This window comes from Muscardinus avellanarius (genome assembly GCF_963383645.1).
Source record: "Muscardinus avellanarius genome assembly, chromosome: 4".
Classification (NCBI taxonomy): Eukaryota; Metazoa; Chordata; class Mammalia; order Rodentia; family Gliridae; genus Muscardinus; species Muscardinus avellanarius.
The window spans coordinates 94,707,378-94,725,919 of record NC_137789.1 but is presented as its reverse complement, the minus strand read 5'-3'; positions in this window follow the sequence as shown (position 1 = coordinate 94,725,919).

The following is an 18,542-nucleotide window of genomic DNA, read 5'->3' as shown; positions in this document are numbered from 1 at the left end:
ATAGTCATTTCAGGGACAAATATGAAAAAAAACTGTCAATGTTAAATGAATGAAAATAATATGAATTAACAAAAACTCTTATATGTTACTTGTGGAAATAAAAATTTGTAGAACCACACTAGAAAACAACTTTGAAACTAGAAAACAACTTTGAAATTAGAAAACAATCTTATAAAATTTAGTATTTTCATAGCAAGTCCATGCCAGTGTGCATTCCTAAAAAAATTCTTGCAAAATACACTTCAGAGAACATTAGTGCATATACTCATAGAAGTACTCTTCATAATGCCCAAACCACAGAAACAACAAAAATAGGCATAGACATGATAAGGCTTAAATAAATGTGGCATACTTATGCAATGGAATATGATATATACTAAAAAAGAATAAGCCATGGAAGTGATGTTCAATGACATGATCTTATCTATAAAATATCATATTAAGTAACAAGTCTCTGAAAATTATATACTGCCTGAAATCATTTTCATAAAGTTATTAAAAGCACATGCTAAACAATGGAGTTTTTAGAAGATTATAATCATACATTATATACAAAACAGTTATGGGACAGCTAAAATAATAGTTAATAGTAAAAGACTGGGTGCTTTCTTTCATGATCAGAAACATAAGGGTGCCTTCTTTCAGTACTTCAGTTCAATTTTTAACTGAAGGCTCCAGCCAGAGCAATTGCTCCAGCCAGAACAATTCAGCAAGAGAAAAGACAAATGACATGTTAAGTAGAAAAGGTAGAAGTAAAACTTTCTCTATTTTCAGTTGAGATGATCTTGTACATAGAAAATATACTAAGGAATTCACTAAAAGCTTTTTAGAATTAATAAATAAGTTTGAGAGGTTTGCAAGATATAAAATCAATACAAAAATAAACTGAATTTCTTTAAAATTTCAACAATCTAAAAAGAAGTTAGAAAAATTATTCCATTTACAATAGAATAACAAAGAACAAAAGACTTAAGAATGATTTAAACAAAGGAAGTGCAAGACATATACTGACTTAAAAACATTGTTGAAAGAAATAAAACTGTAAATAACTGGAGAGACATCCCATGTTCATGGATTGGAAGTCTTAATGTAGTTAATAGGACAACTGAGAATGGTCATGAACATCTATCATCCCAGGTGGAGACTGAGACAAGAGAATTACATGTTTAAAACCAGCCTCAGCAATTTATCAAGGCTCTCAGCAGCTTAGTGAGATCCTGTTTCCAGATGAAAAATAAATAAAATGGAATATATCTCAGTGGTAGAATGCTCCTGAGTTCTATCCCCAGCACCATAAATAACAATTATATTTCCCCAAAATTGATCTAACATTAGATTTTGGTGATAGTTTTACAACTCTGAGTATTTTTTAAAAACATTGAATTATGCACTTTAAATTGGTAAACTATACACTATGTGAGTTAAATCTTGACAAAACTGTTTTAAAAATATAGGAATAAGGAAGCAAAAAATATCATCATAAGACTTAAAATGAGGCTTAACTAAAGTGAAAAGAAATGGAATACTGAAATGATACAGAATCACAAAGGTAGATCCAAATTTTTAATCAATTTTCTGATTTGTGAGGGATTTCCTCAGATATTTTTTATTAAAATAAAGCAAAAAACAATAAACAAGTAAGTATAGAATAAAAGAGGGCCTTGCATGGATCAATAGTTTAGTGTCCTAAACCAAGGGTATGACTGACTCCTCCATTTCTGGGCACCTGTTATCCTTGAATATCTAGGAAATAGCAACAATAAAAAACATTGCCTGTGATAACTCATGGGTACAGTTAAACAGTGCCCAGAAGAAACTTTATAGCCTTAATTAGTTTATTTTACTAAGAACAAATGAAAATAACTCAATTTAAAAGTTGTACAAAAGAATAATATACTAAGTATGAGGAAAGCAGAAAGAAGGAATTAGTAAGGATAAAAGAACAAATAAATCAATTTTAAAATAAGAGACAAAGGAATTAGTTCATTCAAAACAGGTCCTTGGGGGGGTCCTGTTTTCTTAGAAAAAATACTAACCAGATTAATAAAGAAAAAATTGGAAAATGGAGACAAAATCACAGATACAAAGAGAAGTAAACAAACCATAAGAAATTAATAAGTTAAGCCTGCAATAATTAAATTTATCTAGCAAATTATTCACTTCACACAGGTCTCAAAGTTTACTTGCATAAAGAAATGGCCGTTGGATATTGAATTGTATAAGAAATTGAGGATGTTTTCTAGAGTTGCTGTACTATTTTTGCTTTCCCACCAGCAATGTATGAGTGACCCAATTTCTCCACATTCTCATCAGTGTTTAGTGTTGTCACTAATTTTTATGTCAGCCCTTTCTTGTAGGTGTGTAGTGATTCCTCATTTTTATTTTAATTTGCATTTCCCTAATGGCTTAGTGATGTTAAAAATCTTTCCATTGCTTATTTGCTATCTGTACATACTCTTCGGTAAAGAGTCTGTTTGTATCTTTTAAATGTTTTTTAATTGAATTGTTTGTTTTTTTTAATTGTTTATCTTAAGAGTTCTTTATATACTCCAGATATGAGTCTTTCTCAGATAGGTGCTTTGCAAATATTTTCTCCCAGCCTTTAGTTTGTTTTTTTCAAACTAAAGAACAGGATCTTTTTCACAGTAAACATTTTTAATAATCCATTTTGATGAGGCTCAACTTAGCATTTGTACCTCATGCCTTTGATACCCACTTAGGAACTCTGCCTACCCTTGGATCCTAAAGATTTTCAAAGTGTTTTTTCTAAAAGTTTTATATAAGTTTGTGTTATATATTTAAATCCACAAACCATTTTAGTTAGGTTTTGTATAAGATATAACATTTAGATTGAGATTCTTTGTTCTATCCATGGATGTCCAATCTCTTCAAGACTATTTGTTAAAAAGTTGTCCTTGAGCCAGGCGGGTGTGATGGTGCATGCTCCTAATCCAAGGATTTGGGAGATTGAGACAGGAGGATAGCAGTTCTCACCAGCTTCAGCTACTTAGTAAGGCCCTTTTTGAAAGTCAGTGAGACCCTGCTTCAAACTAAAGAATAAAAGTAGTCCTGGGGGTGTAGCTTGGAGGTAGAATGCCCCTGGGTTCCATCCCCAGTACTGGAAAAAAAAAAAAAAAAAGTAGTCCTTGTACTTTGTCAAAAATCAGTAAATCGTATTTGCCCAGTTTCATTTCTGGGTCCCCTATTCTGTTCCATTGATAACTCCTCCACTAAACATTGTCTTGATTATTTTAGCTATAGAGTAGATCTATATTTATGGTAGAGTGATTCTTCCTATTTTGTTTTTACATCAAAATTGTTTTAATAATTCTTTTTGTGTGTGTGTGTGTGGTACTGGGGTTCCTGGAAACCCTTCTACCTCCGGGCTACACTCCCAGACCTATTTTTTATACATTTTTATTTGGAAACAGGGTCTCTTCAGCCAGCACAGCTGGCTTCGAACTTGAGGGATCCCCCTGTCTCCGCCTCCCAAGCGTGGGAATTACAAGCATGCGCCACCACGCCCGGCCAAAATTGTTTTAATAATTCTAAATTATGCTTTTTCATATAAATTTTAGAATAAGTCTGTCTATAAGCTGGGCGTGGTGGTGCTCGGCCAAAAATGTTTTAATAATTCTAAATTATGCTTTTTCATATAAATTTTAGAATAAGTCTGTCTATAAGCCCAGCGTGGTGGCACACACTTGTAATCCCCGCGCTTGGGAGGCAGAGACAGGAGGATGGCGCAGGTTCGAAGCCAGCCGCGCTGGCTGAAGAGACCCTGTTTCCAAATAAAAAAAAGGATAAAAAATAGGTCTGTGAGTGTAGCCCGGAGGTAAAAGGGTTTCCAGGAACCCCAGTACCACACACACACACACACACACACACAGAATAAGTCTGTCTATATATCTACAAAAACTCTTGGTAACGTTTTGATAAGAATTACATTAAACCTAGAAATCAAATTGTGGTCAATTGGCTTCCTTACTATAGTGAATCTTCAATCCATGAAAAAGGTGTCTTTACAATTTACTAAGTTTTTCTCAGCTACTTTCAGGACTGTACAATAATTTTATGCGTACAGATCCTGTATGTTCTGTTAAATTTATACCTAAAAATCTCATTTTCTTTGAAGTGATTATAAATGGCATTGTATTTTTATTTTTGGCTTCCAGATCCATTACTAGTGCATAAAAATGTAATTTTTGTTTGCTGACTTTGTGTTCTCTGACCTTGCTGAACTCACTTAGTAGCTGTAGGTTTGTTGTTTTATTTCTTCCTATCCCATTTGCATGTCTTTTACTTCTTTTTCTGACCTTATTGCAGTGGGTCGAACTTCCCATAATACAATGAATAGAAATGGCAAGGCCATATACCCTTGCTTTTTCCCAGTATTAGAGAGGAAGCATTTGTGCCTGCACCATTAGCAGGATTTTAATGCAGGCTTTCTGTAGATACTCGTTATCAGGTTGAGGAAGTTCTCTCTTCCTAGTTTACTGAGATTGTGTGTTGTGAATGGGTATTAGCTTTTATCAATAGTTTTCCTCAACTGAAAAAGATAATCTGATTTTATTTACCATTGACGTGGTAGCTTTATCTTCAAATATTGAACTAGCTTTGCATTCATGGAATAAATCCCACTTGATAATGGTGTATATACCTTTTTATACTATTTAAGATATAATTTGCTGCTAACATTTGGATGCCAGTTTGGGGTATAAGTTCATGAGAGATATAGACCTGTCGTTTTTCGTATACTCTGGGTAATATGAGTCTGACAAAATGAGTTTGGGAACTGCTCTCTGCTATTCTATTTGTTGAAAGATATTGTGCAAATTTGATGTTAATTCTTCCTTAAATATTTGATAGAATTTTCTAGTGAAGCCATCTGTACCTGGAGATTTCTTTGTTTAAGAGTTTTCAGTCATACCTTCATTTTTTTTTAATTTTTATAATACTGATTGGTACTTTATGGTCTCACAGAAATTACTATGTTTTCAAATTTATAAGTATAAAATAAATATAAATTTATTCACAATATCCCCTTATTACCATTTTAAAGGCTGTGGGATCTGTAGTGATACTCCCTTTTTTTATATTGATAATTGATGTCTTTTCTCTTTTTGTTTTTATCAGTCTTGCTAGAGGTTTATCAAATCTATTTTTTTAAAGAACCAGGTTTTTGTTTCATTAATTTTTCTCCATTGTTTTCTTTTTCCAATTTCACTGATTTCTTTTGTGATCTTTATTATTGCCTTTCTTTTGCTTGCTTTGGGTTTCTAATTCTCCTTTTTTATTAGTTTTCTAAATTGGAGACTTAAATTATGCATATGAGACCTTTCATCTTTTATAATTTAAGAATTTTTGCTATAATCCCACATCCTTTTTTTTGTGTGTGTATGTATGGCACAGGAGATTGAACCCAGGTTCGTTCCACCCCCAAGCTCCACCCCCAGCTCTATTTTTTTTAAAAAAAACAGCATTTTACTAGGTTAATGAGACTCACTATTTGCTGAGGCTTGTTCTCAAACCTGAATCCTCCTGTCTCAGCCTCCCAAGTATTGGGATTACAAGCATTTTCTACCATGCCCACTTTATCCCACATCTTTTGATTTGCTTTATTTTTATTTTTATTCAGTTCTATGTACTTTTAAAATTTTCCTTTGAGACTTCCTCTTCCTCTTGACCTATGGCTTATTTGGAAGTGTATATAGCTTTGTTTCTAATGTTTGGGCATTTCTCATATTTTTCTGCTATTGATTTCTAGTTATATTTCATTATTACCAAAGATCATATTCTGATTTTATTTTGAATTTGTTCAGTTTTGTTTTAAGTCCCAAGGTATGGCCTTTCTTGGTGAATATTCCATGAGCATTTGAAACAAACTGTATGTTTCATGGAGTATTCTCCATATATCAATAAAATCTTGTTGGTTGATAGTATTGTTGTTGATTTCTTTTATACCCTGCTGATTTTCTTTTTCTTTTTCTTTTTTACTTTTTTTTTGTTGTTGTTGTCATACTGGGGTAGAACCTCAAGGCTTTCTACCTCTGGGCTATATTCCCAGACCTATTTTATATTTTATTTGGAAATAGGGCCTCACTAAGTTGCTGAGAACCTAACTAAGTAGCTGAGGTTGGCTTCAAACCTGTGAGATCCTCCTGTCTCAGCCTCCCAAGCACGGGGATTACAAGCGTGAGCCACCACACCTGGCTACCCTGCTGATTTTCTAAAGAATAGTTCAATCAGTTGCTGAGAGTGGGATGCTGAAGTCCCCAAATATAACCGTGAATTTGTCTATTTCTCTTTTCAGGTATATTAGTTTTTGCCTCTAGATTTGGAAGCTGTTTTACTTGGTGCACACATATTTCAAGTTATATTTTCCTGGTGAATTGATCTTGTTATCGTTATTTAATGTCTCTGTTTGTAGTAATTTTCTTTGCTCAAAAGTCTATTCTATCTGATACTATTATAGCCAGTTATACTTTAGTATTAACTTCTTCAATCCTTTTACTTTCCTCCTGCCTAGTTTTCTTATTTGCAATGAGTTTGTTATAGTAATATATATTGATACTGGGGATTGAACCCTGGGGCATTCTACATCTGACGTACACCCACAGCCATTTTTTATTTTTAGTTGGAAACAGAGTCTCACTATGTTTTTGAAAGTCTCACTATGTTGCTGAAACTGTCTTCAAACCCGTGATCCCCCATCATAGGTTTACTAGGATTATAAGTGTGCACCACCATATCCTGCTAGTATATTTTTCTTACTATTTTAAAATTTATTCCTTCCATCTGTGTCTTCTCTGTGTATTTAGAGCGTTTATAGTTGTGATATTAATCGATACCTTGGAGCTTAAGTCCGCTACTTCATTATTTTTTTCTGTTATTTTTCCTCTGTTTCTCAATTCTCTTTTACTTTTCTCACTTTCCTGTGGTTTATTTAAACATTTTTAGAATGTTATCCTCATTTATTTATAATTTTAGCATACTTAATATAGTTTATATAGTTATTTTAAGTCTTTGCTCTAGGTATTTCAATATGCATGTATAGTTTATCACTGTTTGTGGAATTAACATTTTATTATTTGGATGAAGTTTAAAACTCTTACATTTAAATCTATTTTCAAATTACTTTTGTAAATAATTCTTCTACAAACATTGAGCATCACATTATTTGCTTTTATAATGCTTGATTCGACCACCAAATATACTTAAAGTCTTGAGAAATAAAACAGTCTATTATTTTATCCATCACAGTGTCCGCTGTTCTTTCCTGGAGTTCCCAGACTTGTTCTTTTACCACTTCCCTTCTGTCTAGAGCAATTCCTCAAGCCATTCTCAAGGGTGGGTGGCTAGATATATATGTTTTCCCTCATCTTTTGAGAATCTTATTATTCCTCCTTAATTTCTAAAGGATCTTTTATCTCCATATAAAATTCGTAATTGACAGTTGCTTTTAGGGCTTGAAAATGGTTGTGCTACTTCCTTCTGGTCTCTTTGGTTTCAGGTGGGCAATAAGAAGTTCTTTTGTGTAATCTGATTTTCCTCCACTCCCACTGCCCTGTGCGTCTCTCCAGCGTGTCTTAGAGCCTTTATAATAAGCTGGTAAAACATAAGAGAAGTGTTTTCTTGAGTTCTTTTTATCTGGATGCTTTTTAAGTTTTTTTTTTAATTTTTCTTTAGTCTTTAGAAATTTATTTATGACTTCTTGTCATGGGTTTCTTTGAGTTATTTCTATTTAGGATTCACCCTGCTGCTTGAGCCTGTAAATTGATGTCTTGCCAAATTTAGGAAGACTTTGCCTTACTTCTTATGTATTGCTGGGGCCTGGTCTCTCCCTCCTCTCTTTCTGGAGTTCCAGTGATATAAATTTAGTCTTTCTATTATTGTTTGTTGCCTAAGTCCCAGGATTCTACTAATGTTTTAAAGTCTATTTTTCTCTCTGTGGGCCAGATTGGCTAAATTCTACTGATCTGTCCTCAAATTTCCTAATTATCCTCAGTCATATATCACTCTACTTCTGAATCTAGCTAGTTTTTAAATTTGTTATCCTATTTTTCACTTCTATAATTTCCACTTAGGCCTTTTCTTAAAGCTCTCTTTCTTTGCTGAGATTTTCTCCTCTTATTTGCTTTAATTCACAATTGCTTGCTGAAGCATTTCTGTGATGGCTGCTTTAGATGCCTTGGCAGATAATGCCAACATCTGATTCATCTTCGTGTTGTCTATTATTATTCATAGTGTGGTTTTCCTGGTTCTTGGTATATAATGCTTTTTTTGTATCCTGGACATTTTGGACAGTATGTTATAAGACTCTATCCTATTTAATCTTCTTTTTAATCAGGCAGTCCCCCTTCTGAAGTGTAGCAGAAGCCTTCTGTGTGGGTGTTTGTGTTTCGCTTCCTGCTGGGCCCCACTGCTATGAAACGGGCTCACGCAGAGGACTGACTCACACCGTTTTGTTGCTGAAGGCCGGGGGAGGAAGCTCAGCTACCTCTGGGCCCTGCTGACACCATGACTCCAGGAAGGAAAGTGGAGAATTGAAATGCCACCTAGCCCACCCACCACTGCCTCAGTCCTCCACGGGATATGCAGTGGGAGAAGAGGCTCAGCTCCTCTCTGGTACCCAATGACAGTATGGTCTGAGGGAAGCAGGCATCAGCAGCTCTTTCCCCTCTCATCTGGCCTGGCTGAGAGTGGAGGCTCGGCTCCACACTGGAGGCCGCCGATGTTCTCCTGGTGGGCACTGGCACACACACTGCTTCCCCTGGGCAAAGAATGGAGGATTGGCTCCCCACCTGGCCTAGCCAACACTACCCTGGCACGGAAACTGGAGCACTGCCTGGTTCCACTAGGGGGTGGCACACCCAGAGGAGGATCAGAGATGTCTGCTTCAGGAAGTGGAAGGAGACATATGGGGGAGGCTGAAAGCTCTGTTTCTGGCTGAAACCTGCTAAAACCCCAGGTGTATGTAGGTGAGGTTTTCCACTGCTGTTTAACTGAAGTAAGGCAGGTATTGCCAACAAGGTTTTCTGTTGTTAGCTCACCTGTTTTCTGGTCCTTCCCCTGGGTTTTCTTGGAGCCTTTTGTTTCTTGTCCATGCATGTTGGAGGTTCTAGATCACAGGCTTCAGCAGACTCTGACTAGGATGTATGGTGAGTGACAAGAAGACCTAAAGAATGTGTTGCCGGGTTGCTCCTTGAGTTCCAAGGAGACTCTTCTTCCCACCTCTCAGAGTTTCTCTGTGCCCATTTGTTGTGTTAGATGGACGGTTCCTTAGTTACAAGAAGGAAGACCTGGAGGAATGGGACCACCTGACTCTGGCAGAAATTGGAACCCAGAAATTTTCTTTTATGTGCACTATTTTAAAAGTAAACTCTCGCTGAGCATGATGGCACATGCCTGTAATCCCAGTACTTGGGAGGGGGGACAGGAGTATCACAGGTTTCAGACCAGTCTCAGCAACCAGAGACATTATTTAAAAAAAAAAATAGGGCTGGGGTGTAGTCAGAGATAGAATGCTCCTGGGTTCAGTCCCTAATATCACAAAAATAAATAATAAATAAAACTATAATCTACTTAATGAAAAAGAACCAATGATAAATATCCAGCTTAATATTTCACAAGCTGAACACATCTGTGTAACAGCTCCCACCTCAGGACACACAGTATTTTTGGTACCCCAGTTCCTCTTAATCACCACATCCCCCTTCCCAAGGATAACTCCACTTTTGACTCCTCACACAATAGATAGGTTATGCCTGAGAGAATCACCCATTCTTCTGATAAGCAATAGAACAGTAGCTGATTTCTCATCCCTGGGCTAAAGGAAAAATTTTAGCTTTCAGGTAGTTTGGTCTGCATCAAAAAAACTTAACCCTTTTCTCCATGTAAGAGGCTTGTTTTCCTACTAACATGAAATAAGTCGGATATTTTTAAACACTGATTATCTAATTCTGACACCAACTAGTTGTCCAGAAATCCAATTCTGACACTGATTATGAGGAGTTAGTGCAGCTGTCCCAGGCTACAGGCTCTATCCCACAAGGCTGTCCACACTTCAAATACCCTCTGTAAGTCCTGGGCCACTGGTATTTCTGACTGACCTATAAATTCAATGATTTGCACAACTGTCCCCATTCCAGGTTCAATAATTCACTCTAATGACTTACAGAACTTAAGGAAGCACTTTATTAATGTTACTAGACTACTATAAAGGGTACAACTAAAAAACAGTGAAACTGGAAGAGATGTTTAAGGCAAAGTATGGGTAAGTGGACAGTGGCCTGGACCCTCTCTGAGCATATCACCGTCCTCAGCACCTCCATATGTCCACCAGCTGCAAAGCTCTCCAATCCCTGACACTTAGGGAACTTATGGAGAGTCCATTGCTTAGACATGATTGGTTAAGTCACTGGACACTAGGAGTAGAGTCATTCTCCTTCACGTTGCTGAGCCCTGGAAGTCTGAAAGTTCTAACCTTCTGACCTGGACTTGGTCTCTCTTGACCAGTCCCCATCCTGAGATCTCTATGGTCCCCACCACCAGTCAGCTCATTAGCATGCAGAAGACACTGCATGATTCCAGGGCTTTAGGAAGCCCATGCCATGTGTTAAATAAGCCACACCATAGTTCCCCACTAAGAGCCTCCTGGAACATGGCCTTTTTCTCTTTCACTATAAGACAGATAAAAGCTGGATAGCCTTTGTTGTCTTCTTCGCCATACAACTCCAGCATCTAGTAAAATGCTTAAAGAAAAAAATGAGTCATATGCGTAAGCCTCCTCCAAAGTCTCAAGAGATTTCTCCATTTCTTTGCTTTCAGCAGCCTCCCTCAGCCTGTATAAAGCCTATATATCAATCAGCCTCCTGTCCATTCCCAGAATCAGAAAATTCTCTTGTATAAGGGACTGAAAAAACTCAGCTCACTTCTCCCAAAGAATCCTCTCTTCAGAGCTTTTTTCACTCTAGTTTTTATGCCTCAATGTTCTCTGACACAAAAGCGATTTCTGTATCTCACTGACATTTTCATTGTTCCTGGTGAGATTGCGGTTTACATAAACTCTGCCATCTCACCTGGAAGAGAGTTCTATTGCTATTCCAACGTCTCCAAACGTCTCTGTCCATGAAAATGATACATAATTAAGGTAATTAGCATTAAATCAAAGTGGTACAGAACAGGCAAACACCAGACCACATATTTTTATAAAATTTGATGTAGAGTACAAATTTATTTTTCAAGTACAATCAACCAAGCATATTAAAATTTAACACAATCCCAGGCATGGTGGCACACACCTGTAATTCCAGTACTTAGAAGCCTGCAATTACAGGAGACAGGAGGATCTCAGGTTTGAGGACAGCAACAGCAAGTAGTGAGACTCTTATAAACCTAGTGAGATCCTGTTTCAAAATAAAAGTAAAATAGGGCTGGGGGTATAGCTCAGAGGTAAATTGTTTCTGGGTTTAATCTACAATATCAAACACACACACACACACACACACACACACACACACATACACACATTAAATAGTACAACACAATTAAGCAAGGATCTTGATAGGAATGTAAGGATGGTTCGACTTACCATAGTAATAAATAAGCAAAAAGAAAAAAAAACACGTTTCTCTAGATTGAATAACAAAGACTATTATAAAGCAAACATTCAAATATGAAAGCAAATTTTAATAAAATAAGAATATTTTGACACTTCATTTTTAAAAAATAAGGCAAAAATTAGCACTGTACTAAATATTAAAAGTTACACAAAAAGACAAATGTTCCCAGCATTGTACTATTACTTAATATTATTCTGGAAATAATTATGCACTTAAATTTTATTAGAGGGATAAATGAGTTGTAAGAAATTGTGAAGAAACAAATATTAGTCTTTTGCAGATGAAATAATTTTGTATTTAGAGATCTCAAAAGAATTAAATAAAAATTACTAGAAATAATGGTACAATCTTCATGGCTATGCTGTGGTTTGAACCTTGAATGTTCTCCCCCAAAAACCTCCCCTTTTCCTCCATATAAGAAGCTTACTTGATTGATTGCTAGCCTGTGATACTACTGGAGGAGGTGGAAACTTTAGAAGGTGGGATATTGTAGAAGGAAGTCAAGTCACTGGAGGGGATACTGGGACTCCATCCCCTTTCTTTCTGCTTTTCAGCTGCCATGGGGTGAACAAGTTTCTTCCACCATGATTTACTGTGCCACCATGGGCACAAAACAATAGGGCCAGGTGACCATAGACTGAAACTTCTGAAATTGAACCCAAATAAACCTTTCTTCTTTTAAGTTTATTTCTTTCAGGTATTTTGTCACAATAACAGAAAACTAACTAACAAGGGCTAGTTACAGTTACTTTACCAAATGAATTGCTTTCAATATATAAAATCAACAAAAAATTGGAAAATGTAAGAGAACATTAGACCCCTTTTACTGAATAGTAAAAATTAACATACTAAGGAATAAACATAATAAGCAATTTTGAAAATCCATATAAGCGATGCTTTAACACAGCAAAGAACATGAATGAAAGCTTTTAATGTCATGAGAATGCAGTATTGCAAACATTAGTTTTTCTATAAATTTAACACAATTTAAACACAAACATCAGTTTATCTATAAATTTAACACCCCCAACAAAAATTACAAGTTATTTTTTCTCCCAATTAGACATGTGGTTTTTATCTTACAATATTAATTTTTGAAACAACCTCAAGCTTCCAAAAAATTATAAGTTACCTGCAAAGAACTCTTTCCCAAACCATTTGAAAATGACTTGTGACATTATTGCTTTTGAATATTTTAGTGTATTTGGGTGTATTCTAATAATGGTCACAATGGCAAGCCCTAACAAAATAAAATTGGATGAAGCAAAGAGGTTGTGAAGGAGGAGAAATCATGCTTATATGTCTGACAATAAGAATGATAAGAAAAGAACCACAGCCTTGCACAAAGGCCACCACAACCTGACACAAATTTCTGCAAAGACATCTGTCCAATTATTGAATGGTCATCCTTGGACTGAGGCCACACTTCTTATGCATCCTTGGACATCCTTGTTATTAATCCCTGTAGCTAAGGATTATTATTTTACTAGAGCCTGTGTGATCCTCCTCATTTTTTCCTATAAAAATTTCTCTCTTCCTGTTTCCTTTGTATATACCATGGCTTCCATGAAGCGTGTTACACATTACAATGCTCCTGCTTAGTCCCAAATAAATATCAGTTTTTTAGAGAGTCCCTCCCTGTTATTTAGTGATGGACAGTACCATTGATCATGTCACCATTCAGATCAAGAAACTGACATTTTATATTACTGCCACTAATACTCATATTCCATACAAGTGTCACCAATTGTCCCAGTAATGTCCTCTGAAAGGTTGCATGGAAAAGCATGTTGTGTTTAATTGCCATGCTTTGTTAGTCTCCTTCAATATGACGCTGTTCCTTAGCCTCTCCTTGACTTAGATGACCTTGAACTCCTGAGATTGCAAGTGATTTCCTTTAGAATACCCCTTGATTTTGGTTTGTCTGATATCTTTTCATAATTAGACTCACATTATTCCTTTTTCAAATGATAATTCTAGAAACAATGCTGATTTTTATTGCATGTTATCAGGTGGTGCATAATTTCAGTTTGTAGCATTACTCACGATATTCAGTTGTGGTCATTTAATTAAGATGATATCCCCAGGCTTCCCACTATAAAGTTACTCTTTGCCTTTTTGGAATAAACATGTACTTTCAGGGGAGGTGCTTCAAAACTGCATAATTGTTCCATTTCTCATCAAACTTGACATTCATTAATTTATTTCTATGCATATGGATTCACATATTCTTATTCTTATTCGTGTGTGTGTGTGTGTGTGTGTGTGTGTGTGTGTGTGTGTGTGGTACTAGGGATGAAACCCAGGGGCCTTCTGCCTCTGAGCTTCACTTTCAGACCTATTTTACATTTTATTTGGGAACAAGGTCCCACTTAGTTACTAAAAGCCTCACTAAGCTGCTGAGGCTGGCTTAAAACCTGTGATCCTCCTGTTTCAGCCTCCCAAGTACCAGGATTACAAGCGTGCGCCATCACACCCAGCACAATGTTTTTCTTTTATTCTAATTTGCAATATGTAATTTTCATTACTTATCTTGGTCTCAGTTTGTCCTTTGGGAGCCCTTTCAGGTTGCCTTCTCTGTCTTTTAGAAAGATCCCCAATGTTCTTATTTTCTAGCAACAAAATACTCCAGCCCTAGAAACACCATTTCTCCCAGAGCCATTTCATGAGAAAATTTAGGTAGAAAAAAACCCTCCAAATATGGTTATATCATAATCATCAAGATGGGTGAATATGTTACCTTACATGGAAAGGCAACCTTGCAGATATTAATTTGACAAGGAAGTTTATCTTGAAATGGGTGGTTCATTCTAGATTATTCAGGGGTGTCCAGTGTAACCACAGAATCGTTATGATATAATTACAAAAGGAAGGCTGGAGAGTCAGAGCCAGAGAGTTGTGGGAGTGGAAGCAGAGATTAAATTATGCCACAGGTGCGGCTTACCAGGAAATGAGAGTGGCCTCTGGAAACTAGAAAAAGAAAGAACATGAATTCTGCACTCAAACCTCCAGAATAAACTGATGTCCTTTAGTCCTGCCAGTGCCTTGATCCTTAGCCCTGTAGGATCCACTTTGGGATTCCAACTCCCATAACTGTAAGATAATAAGTGTTGTAAGCCAATAAGTGTGATGACTTATGACTGCAACTTCAGAAAATCAAAACAGCATATAGAAGTCAAGAACTTGTGCTAGAGGTGCTCTCTACCATTGGGTGACATTGCCCACCCCCACCCATACCCTTTCAGTGAACAGAGCTAGAATATGCACATCATATACTCACACACACACACACACACACACACACACACATTTGCATTTATGGTTCTTTTCCTATTGACCTAGGTTTAGGAAACCATGAGTTCATGATAAAAAAAAAAATTCAATTCCAATTCCATGCCACAGGAATAGATTCCCCCCTCTCCATGGCTATGATTCTCTTCTCTAACAGTCAGGAAACTGGCTTTTATTATACTAAAGAGATTTTGTTATTTGGCCAGTCTCCTTGTATGTACCAATCTCTCATTTTTGCCAGTAATTCCTCTCTGCTTAGACCCTCGCTTTTCCTGGTGTGGGGACTGTTATTCCCCTTGGCAGGCCATTGCCCTGTATAGCATGCAAGAGCAGAAGGAAGTGGAGCAAACACATCCTTTTATTAGCAATCCCTCCCCTGAGATAACTGACCTACTCCTCCAACAAGAGAATTAATCACTTCTCAACACTGTTGCCTTCAGAACTAGGCTTGCAGAATATGCTTTTGGAGGGACACATTCAAACTATAGCAATGTAGATCTAGCTACTTTTACATTTACAGGACATCTGGAAAACAGCTAATATTCTTAATAAAGGCTTATAGCTAATTTATTAAAAAGGCCAACTGCCTATGGTAATATGCATGGATTATTACCACTTGAAAAAATTATGCAAATCTACTCATAATTAAGTAAATAGAATTTAAATCATAAATAAAAATTTTCATTACTCAGCATAGCAAAAAGAAAAAGGGTTGATAATGCATAACGTCAGCAAGGGTTATAGAGCATATAAAATGGTGTAAAAATTATGTCAATTTTTGTTCAATTAAATATATAGTTATATATCACCAGAGCAATGCTACTTTTACCAGTTTAATCTACTGATATACATTGTGCAAAGATCAATATAGAAGGATGTTCATGGCACTATTGCCTTTAAGAAAAAAGAATAATGTAAGCCAGGCGTGGTGGCACACACTTGTAATCCCAGTACTTGGGAGACCGAGACAGGAGGACTGTGGTTTGCAGACAGCCTCAACTACTAAGTGACACCCTCCACAACTTAGTGAGACCTTAATTCAAAATAAGGAATAAAAAACAGAGCTGTGGGTGTACCTCAGAGGTAGAATGCGCCCGGGCTCCATACCCAGTACTGCAAAAAAAAAAAAGAAAACAAGGCCGGGTGTGGTGGTGCATGCTTGTAATCCCCGCACTTGGGAGGTGGAAACAGGAGGATCGCGCAGGTTTGAAGCCAGCCACGCTGACTTAAGATACCCTGTTTCCAAATTAAAAAAACATAAAAATAGGTCTGGGAGCATAGCCGGGAGGTAGAAGGGCTTCCAGGAACCCCAGTACCACAAAAGAAGGAGGAGGAGGAGGAGGAGGAGGAGGAGGAGGAGGAGGAGGAGGAGGAGGAGGAGGAGGAGGAGGAGAAGAAGAAGAAGAAGAAGAAGAAGAAGAAGAAGAAGAAGAAGAAGAAGAAGAAGAAGAAGAAGAAGAAGAAGAAGGTGGTTAACAATACAAATATCTACTTAAATACATTGTGATACAATCATAAACTCCGGTACTATATGTCCCCAGTCATATTATCAAATGATACAGGCCCAGGACTTTGAGCCTGAGATGTTTTCCAAAGGCATAAAAAAAAATTTGAAACCTGGAAAAAAAGTTTCCTAATTGTAAAGAGAAAACTACAAACTCAAAATTAAAGATTTAATTATCTATGAAGTATGCTATGTCTACAAATCAAGTACAACTCAACTCATACATGAACAACCTAATGAAGTCTAAGTAAAATGAACTATTTATATATTGATTTTTTTCTTTTCACAACAGAGGCTTGAGTTTACCAATGTTCCATTAAAGGCAGAGGCTCCCTTTCTGCCTGGCCGAGGTCCCTCTCTTTTCTTTCTTTTTCTTCTTCCTTCTTCTCTCTTCTTCCAATTTTTTCTCTGGGGCCAACTAATGTGGGCAGCTTTGTTCAAATACCCACTGCTCTACTAAGAAGTGATGGCGTGATTTGGATCTGGAATGTTCCCCAAGGCCCTGCGTTGAAGGCTTGATCCCTAGCCTGTAGTGCTGGGTGGGCATTTAAGATGTGAGATCTCGTAGGAGAAAGCTAGTCCACTGGAAGTGTGCCCTGGAGGGGATACTGGAAGTCCAGCCTCTGCTCCTCTCCTGCTTCCCAGATTCCATGAAGTCAACAGACCTCCTCTGCCACATGATTTGCCATGACATACTACTGCCCGCCACAGACACAAAGGCAGTTGAGCCAAATAACCGAAGACCACAACCATGAGCCGAGGTAAACCTTTCCTCCTCTAGGTTAGTTTTTTCGGGTATTTTGACCCAGCAATGGAAAGCTGACTCACACTGGCATCCGTCTTTGGTCCCCAAGTTTCCCTTTCGGGGCAGTGCCTACCTACTTGCAGTCTTTGCCTATTTTTTCTTCTTGGTTTTCTCATCTTTTTTTGTTTGTATGCAAGAATTTCCTTGAGCATTTTTATATTGAGTACTTTTCAGCTTTTTGAAATTTTGTCTATGGTAACCCTTGTTGGATAGAAATACTTAGTCTTGATCTTGTCACATCTATGGATTTTTATTTTTTCTGTGATTGTGCTTTCCAGCCTGGTTTAAGACAACCTTTCCTATATCATAAATACAAAGATTTTTTATGTATTTTCATATTCGTATTTATATTTCATATTTACCATTTGAATCTGAGTCTATTTTAAATTTATATTTGCTTATATGGCATGATTGAGATCAAATTTTATTTATTTATATATTGAGTAATTTTTTCATAATCACATCAGAAGCAGAAATCCACCCCCTAATTTATTTATTTATTTATTTATTTATTTATTTATTTATTTTTGGTATTGGGGATGGAACGCAGGGGCATTCTACCTCCGAGCCACACCCCAGCCCTATTTCAATTACAGTATTAATTGGCAGTCACTGTGTATTGTCATTTGCTTGAACTCAGGACCCCTGCATCTGGTTCTGATATGAATAATCCCTCCTGCTACCTTGTTCATTTTTCCCAAACATTCTGCATCTGGCAAAGCAACTGAGCAAATGTATGTGACTTGGAATTATACTCAGATTTTTTTCAATTCTTTGCAACCACCAAAGCATTGTTTATATAGATATTTCTCTCTCTGTCTTTATGTCACAGATAGTAACCACCAAAGCATTGTGTATTGTGTGTATATATATATATATATATATATATATATATATATTTCTCTGTCTTTATTTCACAGATAGTTTTTAGTTACCAATATGCATGCATTTGAGAAATATCCATCTATCTCACCTGTTAAAGTGTCACACTGGGAGTCTAGAATTCCAGCTGACACGTGCTGGGTAATACATATGATCTGAGGTTTGCAGGTGTGACCTGAGACACAGTCAGTGGTTAATCCTCATCTGTTCTTTGGTAATACATGATAAGATATCAATGATTTCATCCACCTGACCAGGGAACTGATACTTTGGCAGCAACACTTTATTTCAAAGAAGTATTAGGTGGAGCGCCAGTTGTGGTAGAGATGGTGGAGTTCACCAAACCTTCTGCCTATTTCTTTTCTTGCTCCCTTACAGTTACTTGGCACCACATGACTGGCTCAGGTCAAAAGTCTATGCTCGTCATAATGCGTGG